A 15,989-nucleotide genomic window follows, 5' to 3' on the forward strand; every position below is an offset into this window, starting at 1 on the left:
GGCCCGGTAAGGTTTGTGAAAGACGATCCGAAGGTTCGGAGCCCGAAGTCAAGTCAGTCTGCTACTGTCGCGCGATCTGTACGCGAGTGTTCCAACCTCCTTTCAGACCAAGTCAAGTGAGTACTCACACGTTTTGTACAAAATAAAAAAAAAATATTTAATCACATAATTTTTTGTTCATGGACATAAGAATCATATAAGTGAACATAGCTGTTGAGTAGGAAAAGTTAAGTTTAATCTTTGCCTAAATGTTCAGTTTTCGCTTTCTGGTTTTTAAGTGCATAATAAATTTATAAGTATTAGATAAGTATATTTGTAATTTTAAAAATTGTGAAAATATTTTGGATCGCCAACATAAAATGTCCATTTTTGAGTAATTAATTTCCATAACTATAACCATAAGTTAACTATTGGGATTTTAATAAACAATATATTATTGAAAAAAAGCTAAAGAATCAGCTGATTAAAAAAATAATTATCAGCTGATTTAAACAAATAGTTATCATCTTATTCTTTACAATGATCATTATTTAAACCTTTCATATAAATGCACTTTTATATGGTGACTAATTCCTGTAGTATAACACATGCTTACAATTTTAAAATATTTAATTACCAAGCTACATTTTATTCGAAGATTGTTACTAGCAAAAAATTAAATTTATTAGTTATTTCTTAAGGTAATACAAAGTGACGTGAATGTATTGCATGCACGAGTTCTTTTGTATCTGTTATATGGCTTAGTTTAAATTTTACGGACATTTTTCTTTTAAAATCTTACTCAAATAATTCCTTTGTAATCATATGAATGAATTCTTTAGAAAATATATGACCAATTTTATTGTTAGCCTATGTCAGGAAAGAATACCACGTGTCGTCAGTTAGTTTTGTTAAAAAATTAACTATTTGTAGGTTTTAAAGATCATACAAACCCAACCATAGCTATTACACCGGTTTGCCCAATGAGCTATTCAATTATTTTTATTTAGTTTCATCGTTTGTGTGAGCCTAAAGTGTATATTAAGATTTAAAATATATATATAGGCACAGCTGTTTCCACACAGTCAAACACAGATTAGCAACAGTATTGTTGAGAACAAGGCTTTTTTTTGCGATACTAAAATTCAGCTTTCATTAGGAAATTAAATTATCAAAATCTCCATTCTATCGTTAAGGTTGCCTACAACTCCTTAATTCTTACCCAGACATTCGTAAAAAATTAAATAAACTTCTAATGGTCCTAATTTGTTAAGCTTTCGACTTGAACATATCTTTCTAAAATAAAAATTTAGACGCCAGCGCTGTGGCGGACGCCAGATGAGTTAGAAGCACGTCGCTTCTAAAGTGACAGCCTGATTCAGAAAATAATAATAGCCTGGCCCAAAAATATCAACTCTTTAGTGGGTATTGGTTTCAACTGTGGAATAGACACACATTTAAGTAGGTTATTGAGAACTACATTACGTTTGTAACAATATATTTTGTGTCTCCTAATTAATTATTTTTAATTAAAATATGCTAATTTCAAATACATTTTATGTAAACTGTGTTAACCAAATTATTTAATTCTGTATAAACCAAATATTTGAAATTAACTTTATTTTCAACATCTCAAACACATATTTAGTTAATCTAGATTTAATTTATTAACCAATATAATTGTATTACCATACGTTGCATTACAAAAATACTCAATGCCTTTAGTTGTTACAATCTTTTAAAAGAGACAAAAATGTTTAATAATTACTTTTGGTCTAGTCAAGTCGCTATCCTCCATATTTTTTATTCATTTTTTATCATTTTCCCATTGGATTGTTGTATTAAGTTCATATTGGGCTTTGAAGTTTGTAACATAAATATTTGACAATGCACAATTTTTGTTAAGTAAATCAGCGTATCTTATATAGTCTGTATGATGAAACCTGTCTCCTGACCCTCCACCTACCTGGAGACTGGCCAATGGCCGGAGTCGAATCCCAGGAGACAGGTTCCATCGTACAGACTATAATGAAAATATAACGACTCCTTGACAGTTAATACCGCTCAATAAAACAATCCTGTTGACATTTACAGCTGATTTAATTTTTTTTCGCAATCATTTTTGTATTGAAATAGCTTAACGAAAAATCCAATCCAATGCTTTAACATTTATTTTCAATATTGGTTTTGATAATGAAGAAAATTAATTGTCAATGAAAGCTTAAATCGAACCAACAATTTGCTCGTCACACAGTTTGCATTGTTTGTAGTTTTTGGAATGCAGGCCTTCGATACAAGATGTATAGGTCCAAATCCCGCCATTCGCCACTGTATTTTCTCGCAGTCCATTATTTATATAGCTGCAATCCGATGATGAGGCGCACACTGCGTATTTTTTCTTGCTTCATTATTTATATTTATTCCTCTGAAATTCATACATTAGGTAGTAACTTATGTTTGAGTAATATTTTAAAACTACACTCCTTGTTAACACGGATATTAAAAAATAACTCGTTAACTCTCCGCCGTTACATTCTTCTATATCTATATGGCATATCTCCTGGTATTTGTGTGTATAAGCTGTACTATGTAGGTTTTCTTGTTTGTTGTGGAATAAGGAATCGGGCCAAACAGAATCTAATTTCTTAAGGAGGTATCATAAACCACAAACTCATAAAATTGCAATGTTCTTGACTTCATTATATGTATTTTGGTTTCACCCCACTTACAATTTGAAAATGTATTGCAACAATTGTAATTTGGAATCTGCCAGTGACTTCAAATATAAACATTTAAACAGCTGATTTTCAAGAATTCAATCTTCTTTACGACTTTTGACTGTGTTAAAAAAATGTTCAAAACATTAGGGTTGAAACAAGTTTGGTGAAATAGTTTATATCCTTGGACACAATTGTAAATTGTTTATCGTATTGGGATTGGGATGGCAGCCTTTTAGTGTGAAGGAGCTAAATCAATAACTTTTTATAAAAGTTCCCCCCATTGAATGCACGGTTCAGAGATAACCAACGGAATAAAATATCAAAAAAGTTACCGTTTGAGGTTGTTGCGTTTTAGCCAGTAGCACAACGCACAGACTGAATAATGCCAAAGATTAGTCTCTCTTTATACCGAATTTTTCCTTTTGGGAAGAAGCTATTACAGTATTGTATGTGGCACGGTACACAGCTGTTAATTAATAGCCCTTACAGCTAATGGCAACTAAGGGACCTACAGTTTATAGTGGAATCCGAACCACTTTTTTCTTGGTATACGAATTGGCCTGATTATCAGGATAGTACTGCGGATAGTCGTAGTACTCACTAGTGCGGACGTTAATCCACACCAGGGAGTATCGCATCTATGGGCAGGTATAAATCTCAATGGTACAAATAGGACTACAGGGCATTCCCTATATACGTGAATTTAGATTTTTATAAATTTAACATCGGCCTTATGGGTGTATTATCAGAGGTGGCTGTGGTATTATTCGCCATGAAATTATTTGCGAAATAACAATACAAAGGTAAACTAATGAGTCGTTTTTTTTTACAGCATTTATTTCTGGTTCAATGTAGACATTATACACAGAAGTGTTAACAAAATTAAAAATAAATTAACTATAATAACATCGTGGGTTCGCCCAAACCTGGTACACCCTGTAACATAATTAATTTAGAGAATAATTTAATCGTCTTTAGGCTTCATTCATCCAATAGATCTTGAGGGAGCCTTCGACGTAGCCTCCTGTTCTCAGTTGCTTCACCAAGATGAAAAGTTAATTCACCAGGAACATCGTTTAAAGATTTTAGAAATTTTGAGGTGGTTTTTTCAATAAAGGCCAAGTTAGACTCCACTCCTAGTTCTTCATGTATATGCCTGTTTCTAACAAACCAGGGAGCATTCACCGCTATTCTTAGAATTTTGTTTTGAATCACTTGAATTTTGAAGAGTTTGTTTTTTGATATAGCTAATCCCCAGATAGGAGATGCATATGTAATCAAGGGCCGAATTATTGATTTGTATATTAGAACTGTACAAGCTGGCTTCAGAGTAGATTTCCTATTGATTAAAGGGAAAAGCTTTGCAAGGCGTGCATAACCTTGGGACAGTTTTTGATTAACGTGGTAGTTCCAATTAAGTTTTTTGTCCAGCCATACTCCAAGATATGTAGTAATAATAGAGATCGATGGTCGTAACATATGGTCATCAAATCATCTTAACTAGCACTTTACAAATACAGAACACAAGGGAAGAACAATCGGATAAATGTAGTTTAGTTAAATTTACTACAAAATGAATCAATTATTAGGCTTATACACCATTGACTTTAGAAACTACAAGTAGACAGTCCATTGACGTGAACCAAATGTACCATTAACTTTGGATATTGCAAGTAGGCATTCCATTTAGATCACTATGTTAAACAGGTAGGCCTACTATTGACTTTGGATACTGCAAGGAGATGTCTTTTTTACGTAAACTAGATTTAGCGTTGACTTTGCATACTACAAAAGTAGACATCTCTTTTGAACCAGATGTAGTATTGACTTTATTGGGTATTGGATTAATATGTTTGCTCCGCTCAATTTTGCAATCAGACGACTGTATTGTACACCTAGTTTATTTATATTCTTATATGTGTCCATTAAGCCACAGAAAACAAACTACTATATTAAGCACGATAACTCGAATAAAAATAATTCAATTTTGATTTAACTCGGTAAAAACGTGTAAACCTACATTTACTCGAACGAGTTTTGCGAACAAGCATGATCTGACTGTTGGAAAAGGGTTTTATGAGGTAAACAATTGATTTCATTTTCCTAAACACTAACTACCGAAACCCAAACCATGCATTTTCCCCCAACTATTTTGTAGAGCTTTAAAAACAAATAATTCACTTAGTTCATTGACAAGTTGTTGTTTACTTTATAGTAATGGAGAAAATTAAATAAAAAACTGTAGGCCTACATTTATAAAATTCCATTTTATATTATGAAGAATAAAGTAAACAGTTAGTTGTTATTAGCAGTGTTGCCACTTTTGTCCCGCCACTGCCTTATAGAGGAGGCCATGCTCTGGGGCGTTGGTTATTATTATTATTGTTTCTTATCAGCTGATCTGCATAACGGTCAAATGCGAACTACTTTATGTCGCTTATCGTATTCATCCAAGGTTCTTGTGACCTGCGCCGTGTTATCATGTTCTCAAGTACAGTAATCGCGGAGTGATCTTTGCTTCTCCTTTAACAATCTAAACTTAACAACATCAAAAACATCATGGCCCGTCACCATATAAATCAACTTATCATTATATTACTAAATCTGTAAGTTTAGTACAGTAATTCTAAATGGTATACAGTATATGAAAACTATACTAGATGAAAAAAAAAGAATTGTACAATTTGAGGATGAAATTTGTCAACGCGTTACTCATAGGTATGAGGTTTATGTTGAAAATCAAAGGTGAAAGGTCAGGTAAATGTTTACAAAAAGTTCGTTTTATTTAGCGAATTATAACAAGCAGTTTATATGAAACACCACGAATGTTAGAACATAAATGGCGTGGTTCATGAACATAAACAAATGACGTCACTGGCCCAAATGTCTATTACTAACAACCATCAGCTGAGTTAAAGCATGTTAAAGTTTTTTACAGATTCGTTTAAATATTAATATAAAGCGTTTACTTTCGGACTAGTGACGTCATTTGTTTATGTTTATGATCCATACCGTTTGTGTTCTAATATTCGTGCGATAACATTGCATCACTATCCACCGAACAATATTTTCATGTGTCAGTTATAAAATCCAGCTTTTATTATCATTATCATCGACAGGAAGATTAATTTCAACGTATCTTTACCCAATTTATTTGTTTTATGGTAACTGTAGGAATATATAATGTACAACTCGAGTGCAAAGTGCAATTGCCTCATTCGAGAAACCATTTCTAAGTAAATCTCTAAGTAAGTAAGTATTTTTCTCGAGTGAGTCAATTGCTCCGTTTGCTCACTAGTTGCACAGATAACTATTTCCTAACAGTGACAATATTCTGGGTATTCCAAAATGTGTCGTCAGCAGTCATTGGTGTCGTATTCAATTGTTTTGTTCTGGATAACAGCTGTTTATTTATACCCATACTTCTTGGTATTGTTATGCGCTTGTCGTACAATAGTAGCAAAACTAATATAATACCTACCATATTATGGGCGTACACCAGGTGAGGTGAGTGTAGCAGTGACAAAAATGTTTTACAATGTAACAGATATCACTGACACTTCACAACATGTGAATCACAACAAAGAATTCTTGTTTGCTTAATCAGCTGATTCGTGTTTCCGGTGTAAATATTCAACAGCTGACACATCGGAAGTCCAACACTTCTTCCGCCCTTCAGCGTAATTCGGTTTATAAACATCAAATGCCATCTTGTGTCAAAGCTCGGCCTTCAGAACTGTTGTATACATCAGCTGTTTCTCAGTAAGGTGTCAACAGTCTTACAAGAGTTTCGCTAAACAATTTCGGCTAAATATTTCCTTAGTTTTAGTTGCCGAATTGTGTACTCTTTTTATTCAAAGGCCACCAATTTGGGCAGAGGCGCATTATATTATGTATTCAACTTATTGAGAATGCTTTCTTTGATAGTTGTATTGTTTAAATATTTGCTCTAAAATATCAATAATTGAGTCCCAATTGTGACTGTTTAGAAAGTGATAGCTTAAAGGTTATTTGCGATCTCCCATATAGGGAATAATCTATTAACGTAGGTCTCATAGTAAGACCTGGGACCAGCTCAATTTTTCGTTTCGGTGTCCTTAAAGAGCCAAAAACACCACTACTTCGAATTCATACAAGGATGGTTCACAGTTTCTTCTTATCAGTACTTAAGTTATGATATTGATAAAGTACGAACATTATTATGCGTTTGATTAAATAATTAAGTTTGACAACTAAACTTTAGAATAGAACAACCTTTGATTGATTTGTGAGGTATATAAAATATTACCTATAACTTACTGGACCTCAACATATTGTCAACATTTTTGGTACATGTCACTATTAGTTTATTTGTAATACTAGAATTTACGAGAAAATTGTTTCTAATCAATTAACTGCGTTCTTAGAAGAAAATTCAATCCTAGAAGACATCCAACACGGATTTAGGAAAGATAAGTCCACTATTACAGCGATTGTTAGCTTTGTCGAATCAGTCATTGAGTCAATTGACAAGGGTGAGCACGTGTTGGGAGTGTTCATGGATTTATCGAAGGCGTTTGATAGCGTTAATCATGAACTCTTACTTTTTAAATTAGAAAAAATTGGAATCAGGTATAACTCTCTTAATTGGTTTAAATCATACTTATTAAATAGACAACGGTTTGTTGAAATAACTCACATCACTAAAGACAATTATAAATCAAAATACAGTTCAAATATGGGCACAATAAGATCTGGTGTACCTCAAGGATCGGTCCTGGGACCTTTACTTTTCATTTGTTACTTAACAAATTTTAAAAAGTGTCTAAATTTTGCCCCATGTACAGGTTTTTATCTTTATGTGGATGACTCTAATCTTAGAGTATCTGGGAAAACTGCAGAAGATGTTGAGTTGCCATCCACAATAGAAATAGCTTGTATTGAGGACTTTTTTAATAATCACAATTTAAAATTAAATGAAAGTAAAACCAAATGTGTCACATTCAAAACAAAACAAAACAAAAACAATTCCAATCCTACTATTGAAGTAAATAACCAACCAATTGAAATAACAGAAGCCGTAAGGTTCCTTGGCCTGACATTGGACAGCAACTTGTCTTGGGACAAACTTGTAAACTTGTTATCAATAAAATAAATTCCGGTCTTTGTGCGATTAGAAAAATGTCAAAACTATGCAGTATTAAAGTTTTAAAAATGATTTTTTTCCCATATTCAATCCCATATATCTTATGGCATATGTGTATATGGAGCCACCTCAAATTCGAATCTAGACCACATTTTGACAATACAGAAGCAATCAATCAGAGCTATGTTAAAAATGAACAAAGATGATTCTGCTAAAGAACACTTTAAACGTCTAAGGATCCTCACTGTTTATGGTTTGTATGTTCTTGAATGTATTATGTTTGTCAAAAACAAAAATTTTAATCCACCAATTAAAGAAAATAATCATAACTACAATACACGTAACAAAAATAATTTTGTAATTGGAAAACACAAATTAGAGCTCTTCAAAAAAAAGACTGTCAATGCAGGACATGAATTTTTAAAATTTATTCCTTTACAAATTAAAACAGAACAAAAACCCAACATTTTTAAAAAACGTCTCAAGGAATATTTAATGGACCTGTCCTTGTACTCTTTGGACGAATTGAAAATGGCGTCATCATCGTTTTAAGCATTAGTTTTAACTTATTTGACACTATTCATGTACAACTATGAATACTATGAATAAAGGTTCTTGACTATGACTATGACTAGAAAATCATGACTCAGTATGAAACGCTTACGATCCTTTTAGGCTATGTAGTCAACCAGTCAACGTGCCGTTAGAAATATCAAATGAAGCTTTTAACCATTTAAATCTTATCAAAAATCCCATTACCTGAATACCGTTTTCATCAATATGGCTTTATGTTTGAGTGCATTAACCTGTCGAAGATATTCGTTGATAGCGACGACTCTGACGTGTGACGCGCAGCTATGTTTTGCTCGTATTGTCGTGTTTATATAGTCAATTGTATCTTTTAAGTGGGTTGTATAATAGAATATACAATACTGTAAAAATGACACTGTCAGGTTAAAGAGGAGAGTTCAATAGCCAAGTCTTCATAAAGGTTTTTGTTTTAATGAAGTTCTGTGAATTTTAACTTAAGTTCATTTATGTTATTCCAATCCTAATGGACATTCAAGTTTAGCTATTCGTTCATCGTTTATCATCTGTTTGGAAATTTGTTAGTATCATCTGTTTCGAAATGTTTTCTGTTTATTTTTATCGAAGAAAAATTTTTGGTTAACTGGCTTTTTTATCAAACAAAAATTAACTTCTTTAGATGTTGCGTGCTTGGCTACTCTGTTTTTATTACTTCTAATTGGCAATACGAATAATTGTTTTAATACTGTTTTTGCTAAGTTTTTTACGAAGCAAAAACTTTAAATTTGCATACGGTAGATTTTCATTCTTTCACAAAAATGGATCTTGAATTTTTACTTTATGTAAGTAATTCCATCTTTTTGGTTGCATTTGGACGAAATAGGTCCATGCTGTTGAATATTTTATCTATGGAAGGTAGCTTAACAATTGTAGCAAGTACGACGTACACAAGTCACTTCTTAACACTAGTAAAGTTCCGTCTTTCAGAATTGGGCTTCCCCCTAACATGCTATAATGGTAAGTGGCGAGGAACTTGAAAAAATACTGGTACAAGTCGGTTGAAATTAAAACATTTATATCGTGCTTGTAAATTATATTAACGGAAACAAAAACTTTATCTCCATTAGATTTCTCCACACGATTCTGAAGATTTTACGGGATCATCTCATAACTCCAAGATTTCATAACTCCAAGTGATCATAACTCCAAAGTTTCATAAGTCCAAGAGATCATAACTCCAAATTATATTTAATCCAAAGTTTCAAAACTACAAGTACCCGAAAAGGGATCATTTCATTACTCCAAGAAAAATATAAGTACAAGTGATCATTACTCCAAAGTTTCATAAGTCCAAGATATCATAACTCCAAAGTTTCATAAGTCCAAGTAAAAATTAAAGCAGAGTGTCATAACTCCAAAAGTTGAGTCGAGTCTCATATCTCCAAGTGGAATGTGTAGTACAGTCAGCGCCACAAGTTCCTGCGCTGTCCGCTCCGCTGTAATACCGTCAGCAGCCTTTGCCGCATCATTGTATCCATATACCTACCGTCGCCTGTCAAACGATTATGTAATTTTGTTATATACTTACAGATTAATTAATTGTTATACTTCTTACTTCTATGCTAAAGGTACTTTAACCTTTAACTACTCGCGCGGGTTTTACTAACGTATGTACTCGCGTGGGGTGTTTTTGACACCCCGTTATTACATATTTGTTATAATTAATTGTATTAACACTAATAATTGGTAAATAACATTTTTTGTTGTTATTTAAGTTTATTAAAACGTTTTTATTAGCTCGCTTTCTTGTCCGGTACAAATTTTGCAATCAATTTTATACTAACTTCCCGATGAGCTAGAGACTTGAAACTTGAAACATAGCCCACAAATGGAAGACAATGCAATATAATATCATTTAATTTTCATATTTCCCTTGGGCTACGCCCCATGGGCTTGTTTTTATTTTACTGTATACTGTTTCCTATATGAAAGAGTTATTTATTTTAAGTTATACAATGTAAATAATATATTTCTTTTACCAACTGCAGTTTGTGTGTGTATTTGGTCAAGTTTTGCATATAAACCATTTGTTGTATTAAAAAATATGTATTTTGTCATTGAACTGTTTGATATTGAATAACTAGCATATGTACTACCCGGAAAATATATAATTTTTAAAAGATTATAATATGTCTGTGAATGGTAAAGGTATTATTTTTCCCTAAAATGTACTACTAAAAAAACAGTTTTTAGGGGGGGGGATCGTAATACACACAAGTTTTGTGCAAACAAATTTATTTATATGTCAAAAACACTTGTTTGTTATCGAAATAAATGTAAATAAAAAATGTCCTTTCATTACTTTTAGATTCTTTCGCAAAAAGAACAACATTACCTTTTACAGGAACTTGTACTTTTTACGAAACGTTAACACTCACGTGGGGAGTTGAAAACACCCTATACTTTGTAATACACATGTATTACCAAGTGAACACTAGAGATCGCACGGGGACTTTGGATGAGAAACGTTCCTGTGTTTCACAGTTTTAACTTTACATTTCAGGTAATTTACACTAAGTGTACAATGCAGTTGTCTGCTTGCAACATTGAGCAGATAGCAGACATAATAATCAAATAATTTCTAAAGTCAATGTTACATATGTTTCTCGTAAATGAAATGTATACTTGCAGTATCCAATCTCATTAGTATATATTTTGTTTCAAATGAATGCAATGTCTAATTTCGTTATTCAAAGTCAATTACAAGTCTGGTTCAATTAAATGTATTGTCTACCTCAAAGTATATATGTGTCATCTGGTTCTCATAAATTAAATGTCTATTTGCAGTAGCAGTATCCTAAATCAATAGTACGCCAGCTTCACAAAAATGAGAAATTTACTTGCAGTATCCAATGTCAATGGTCAATTTGGTTCACATAAATAAGATGCCTATTTGGCAGCATTCAAAGTCAATGATACGTCGGGTTCACTTAAACGAATTGTTTACTTGAAGTATACAAACTCAATGGTACATATCGTTCACATAAATAAATTGTCTACTTGCAGGATCCAAAGAAATGGTTAATTTGATTCCCATAAACGGAGTGCCGATTCGCAGTATATTAAGTAAATGTTACGTCTGGTTCATGTCAATGGAATGTCTACTTGCAGCATCTAAACTCAGTGGTATCTTCGGTTCATATTAATGGAAGTCCTAATTATTGCAGTACCTATTCAAAGTCTGCATTATTTAATTGTAAGTCTAGTTCACTGAAATGGAAAGCCTACTTGGAATTGCAAGTTAAATGGAAATATAACTCAATGGTAGGCTTATATTTGGTTAAAATGTAATGGATATTTAGATTATTTAAAGTCTAAGGTGTTTCAGCCTTATTCTGGCGACCATAATTATTGGTTGTTTTCATTTTGTAGTAAATTATGCTCAATGATATTAATCTTATTGTTCTTCCCTTTTTCTGTGTCCTATACGGTAATGTACTTTTTAAACGATTCTTTGACTAATATGTGGCAACTCTTGTTTATCTTTTTAGTGTTATCTCGCAAATAAAGTCATAGCAACCAATGAACCCATAAGGCCCATGTTAAATAAAAAAAAAAATTCACGTAGGGAAAAGCCCTGTGGTCCAATTTGTACCATTTAAGATTTATACATTACCATGGTTGGTTACTATGATCGTGCTAAATTTCGTGTAGATCGCTTCAGCCGTTCAGGAGGTATTTGTAAAACAAAAAGAGGAGAGTAGTATAAGAGCTTCGCTTTGCGCCGTGAAGTTCTGGAAGTCCATGTCCATTGTTGAAATAATGTACAGCTGGTTAATTCACATAAATGACGATTGCCACAGTAATTTTGATTTTCTTTGGATTAATGTTGAAAAGTAATACTATATTTAAGATGTTATTATTATACTGCAATTTTCTTACAATTATAATAGTTAGATTATCACTTTAGAGAGCCACTGGTTTTCTTCCAACATTGACAAGAAAAACTGGTAGCCTACAACGTTGTGTTCACCACTGTGTAGGGTGGCAAAAAGAAAATGTCGCATATATACATATAAATATTAAATAGATATGTATATTCTTTTTCCAGTTGTATCCTTGTTATTGGTTTTGTGTCATATATATGGATATTCGAATACTATTTATAAATTGCCAAGAAAGTTTTTAAATGTAGTGAAACATTGGACAATAATAATTAATTATAATTACACATCTGTGGCTGGGTGAATGCCAAACGACAAAACAGTAATTGCTGAGGACGCTTTTTAAACGATGAATAACCAATATGAGTGGAAAAGATGGAATGCAGGTGTCCACAGAAAATACAGGGTGTTTTTAAAAGAATGCCGGGATTTTAAGTAATGATTGATTGAGTACTATTCAAGGTAACTAAATATTTGTCAAATTGAAGTTAAAACAACTAAGTTTTGTTTCCCGTGTAGCAAGGGAGGAAATTTTGACCTTGGCATGAGCAAAACAGGTGCGCGGTGGTAGGCCGCTATTGTGACTCATACGCTTGACGCCAGTCGCCAGTATGACGTTTACGGCGCAACAGAAGGCACAGATTGTAATCTGTGGTTCGCAGAGTTTATACCAATTACTAAATTAAAATAAATTTAAATCTACTTGATGATAAAGAAACTTGAAGCTGGTTTAATGAGTTTTGTAGCACCGTAGTGTTTTGAAAAGACATTCACCTGGCCAGCTAAAAACAAGCAATGCCATAGTCGAAGAAATCCGACAATTCTGCATCAGAAACCCAAAAAAAATCAATTGCCTGACGAAGTCTTCAGTTGAACAAAGCTAAATTGGTCACTTTATGATGTTTTCTGTAAAAGATAGAGTCTTTGTGCCTAAAAGGATTCGTTGAAGAGATCAGATAAACCTGCCGATCACCCTAATCGTACAGACTTTGCCAGTTTTACGCTCATATAAGATTGATGAAAATCTGAATTTTATTAAATCATTCCAAATTGTATCAAAGAATGAGGAAAAAACTTTGTTCTTTTTCCTTCAATTTGACGTTTAAATCGTTTATTTATCTTGAATTGTCCCCGAGCAACGACCGTTTAAAATTCCGGCATTCTTTTAAAAACACCCTGTACTTCATAAAAATTTATGTATATAAATGACAATGACCTTTATTTTGAGTTATGTTGAAATATTGAAACGCATGTGTGTAAATTAATATAAGGTGTATATCATATTTAAGCCTTTTTAATACTTAAACTGCTTATTGATTTTTCATGAACTCAGAATGTTGATAAGGAGCTAATTTTACCTTCCCCTTGCAACAACATAAAGAAAATATATTTGTGCCCCTGTTAGTCTGTTCTGGCTCTAACTTCATACATTTGCAGTTTTCTAAATCCAATATGAGGTCAGAGAGGTAAGAGGTTTTGTTCTTATATCATTTTTGTACTTGGGGATATATTATATATCCTGACTTGGGGTCCTGTAAAAAGTTTGATTATCTATTAAACAATTTTTTTCTAACAGTCTTATATAACAATGTATGTATATTTGTAAATGTATTTCACATGACATAATTGCATATTGAATGTTTTAGATCTAAGTTGTGACGATTGTAAATACACTGTATTTTTGTGTTTCAATGACAATAAATCTTCTTGATTCTTGATATAATATACGATTCTAACTTAAATAATACGATTATCACCCAAACACACCTAGGTGTTAGGACATTGCCAATAAACTCGATAAAATTAAAAGCTCTAGGTGCTGAAGATGTATATGCAGAAATTATCAAATCTGTTAGCCCATATGACATTTCACAGCAATAACACAAATAAGGTCCTCGATATCAATGCTTCTGTTTCATTCAATAAGATGTTTTATGACATTTCTTCAATTTGAATATGCCTATTTATATTTCATTACTATATACATTACAAATAAAACTGTGAGCAATACTCTTACAAAACTTGTACAACCTTTTATTGTCCGAACATAATCCCCCAGATGAACATATTTCCTAGCATCAAAAACATATTTTTTCAAGTAGCTAAATAAAACAAACGCCAATTAATTGCATTGCCCAGCTCTTTCATTAAATAAACAGAATTAAATTATTCAAACTGTGAAAGCATAACAGACGTGGCCCGTTGAATTCGGCCTATGGGGACCTGAGAAATTAGTCCATACCTATAATATTCAGCAAATATGCACATTCTAAGCTCAAGTTTGATGTGCTGTATGCCTATATTTTTATTTGGTAAACTGCCATAACCGTTTACATTTAATTTGATTGTATTTATATGCAATATTTATATTTTAATTTATATTTATATTTATATTTTTTTATTATATTTATATTTAGGTATAGGCCTTTCTTACTTAAATTTACATTTTTTAAACGGGCAGTTCAGAAGACGGGGCACGGAAGCCACGTCATGTTGGTAACATTGACAATTCGAAGTAAGCGGCAGGCAGGCTGCCAGTATGGATACTAAAAAAGTCCCACACGCCCCTGCTCGCCCCTCTACGCAACTCTCCATCAATTCCAGAACATGAAAGGATCCATAATGTCATATGGGTTCAAGTTATGACCAAATGTTACAGGACCACTTTTGTTAGCTGTATTGTTCTACACCTTTTAATTTTCTAACTCTTCTCTAGAGTCATTATTAAAAGAATTAATAAATACTAGTGTACATGTTGCTCGAATTCGAGCAATTGCAAATATTACAGAAGATATTTCAAAACGAATAACAGTCATATTTACAACGAATTTAAAAGAGTCAACTCAAAGATTACCGGTGTGTAACTCAGACTATGTTTATCTTCGTTATTGATAAACCTAAAGCATTCGGGCCGGTTTTCTCCTTCTCAAAATGCCTCGCTGTACAGGCAACACAGGTCATTTATAGAGGGCCAATTGAGAACGAAAAGTCGTTTTGGGGTAGTGTTAGGGGGCATTTGTAACCCAATAGTTGAGATTGTCCAGGGTCAGGTGCTGACTGTGATGAGTTAAGCCTAATACTCGCCACTGTTCTGTGAGCTGCGGTCGTTATCACGATTACGCCTCCTGTCTATATGTGTTGTTGTCGTCACGTCGGAGGCATATAAAAGAAAAAAAAAAACAACAAATAAACAAATGATAGCTACACAAAACAACGATAAATGTTACAATCGTACTAACACGATCCGTCATAGCTACACAAAACAACGATAAATAAATACACAAATTTAAGATACTGTACAACCATACTAACAAAATCCGTCTTGGAGGTTATGTTTACACAAACTCAAATAGTAAATAAATGTACTCGATGGGTTTCATTGAATTGAAAAATAAATAACAGCAATTAAATTAAACAGCTGACCAAAATGTAAACAATTTTGTTCTTCATAAGGATAACATGGGAACTTTCAAAGCCACTGGGGCAGAGCCCAAGGGACTTTTTCAAAAATGTAAGGCCAGTTTGCAAATCTTCGCGACACGTTCTTTCCAATGATATGTCAATGGATAAAATCGGTTAAGAAATGGCGGAGGAGTTCAACCGACAAAGTTTCATGTAGCGTATTAATTATATAGATTTTCGTAATGAGCGACATTTCCTACCTGTAGGCTAAACGAAACGTGATACGTATAT

The 15,989-nt window shown here is 32.8% G+C and overlaps 1 protein-coding gene across 6 annotated transcripts in view; it reads left to right on the plus strand.

The window, feature by feature from the left end:
* The window catches only part of LOC129002393 (tropomyosin Per a 7.0102), an 80,552-nt gene continuing 64,563 nt past the window's right edge, over positions 1 to 15,989 (plus strand). For all 6 annotated transcript variants that reach the window (XM_054430158.1, XM_054430155.1, XM_054430156.1 and 3 more), the window contains exon 1: positions 1 to 116. The gene's annotated coding sequence lies outside the window, so the exon portion shown is untranslated. The remainder of the gene's footprint in view (positions 117 to 15,989) is intronic.

This window comes from Macrosteles quadrilineatus, unplaced genomic scaffold (genome assembly GCF_028750875.1).
Source record: "Macrosteles quadrilineatus isolate MER2022 unplaced genomic scaffold, UCM_ALF_1.0 Scaffold_9__3_contigs__length_116548681, whole genome shotgun sequence".
Taxonomy (NCBI): Eukaryota; Metazoa; Arthropoda; class Insecta; order Hemiptera; family Cicadellidae; genus Macrosteles; species Macrosteles quadrilineatus.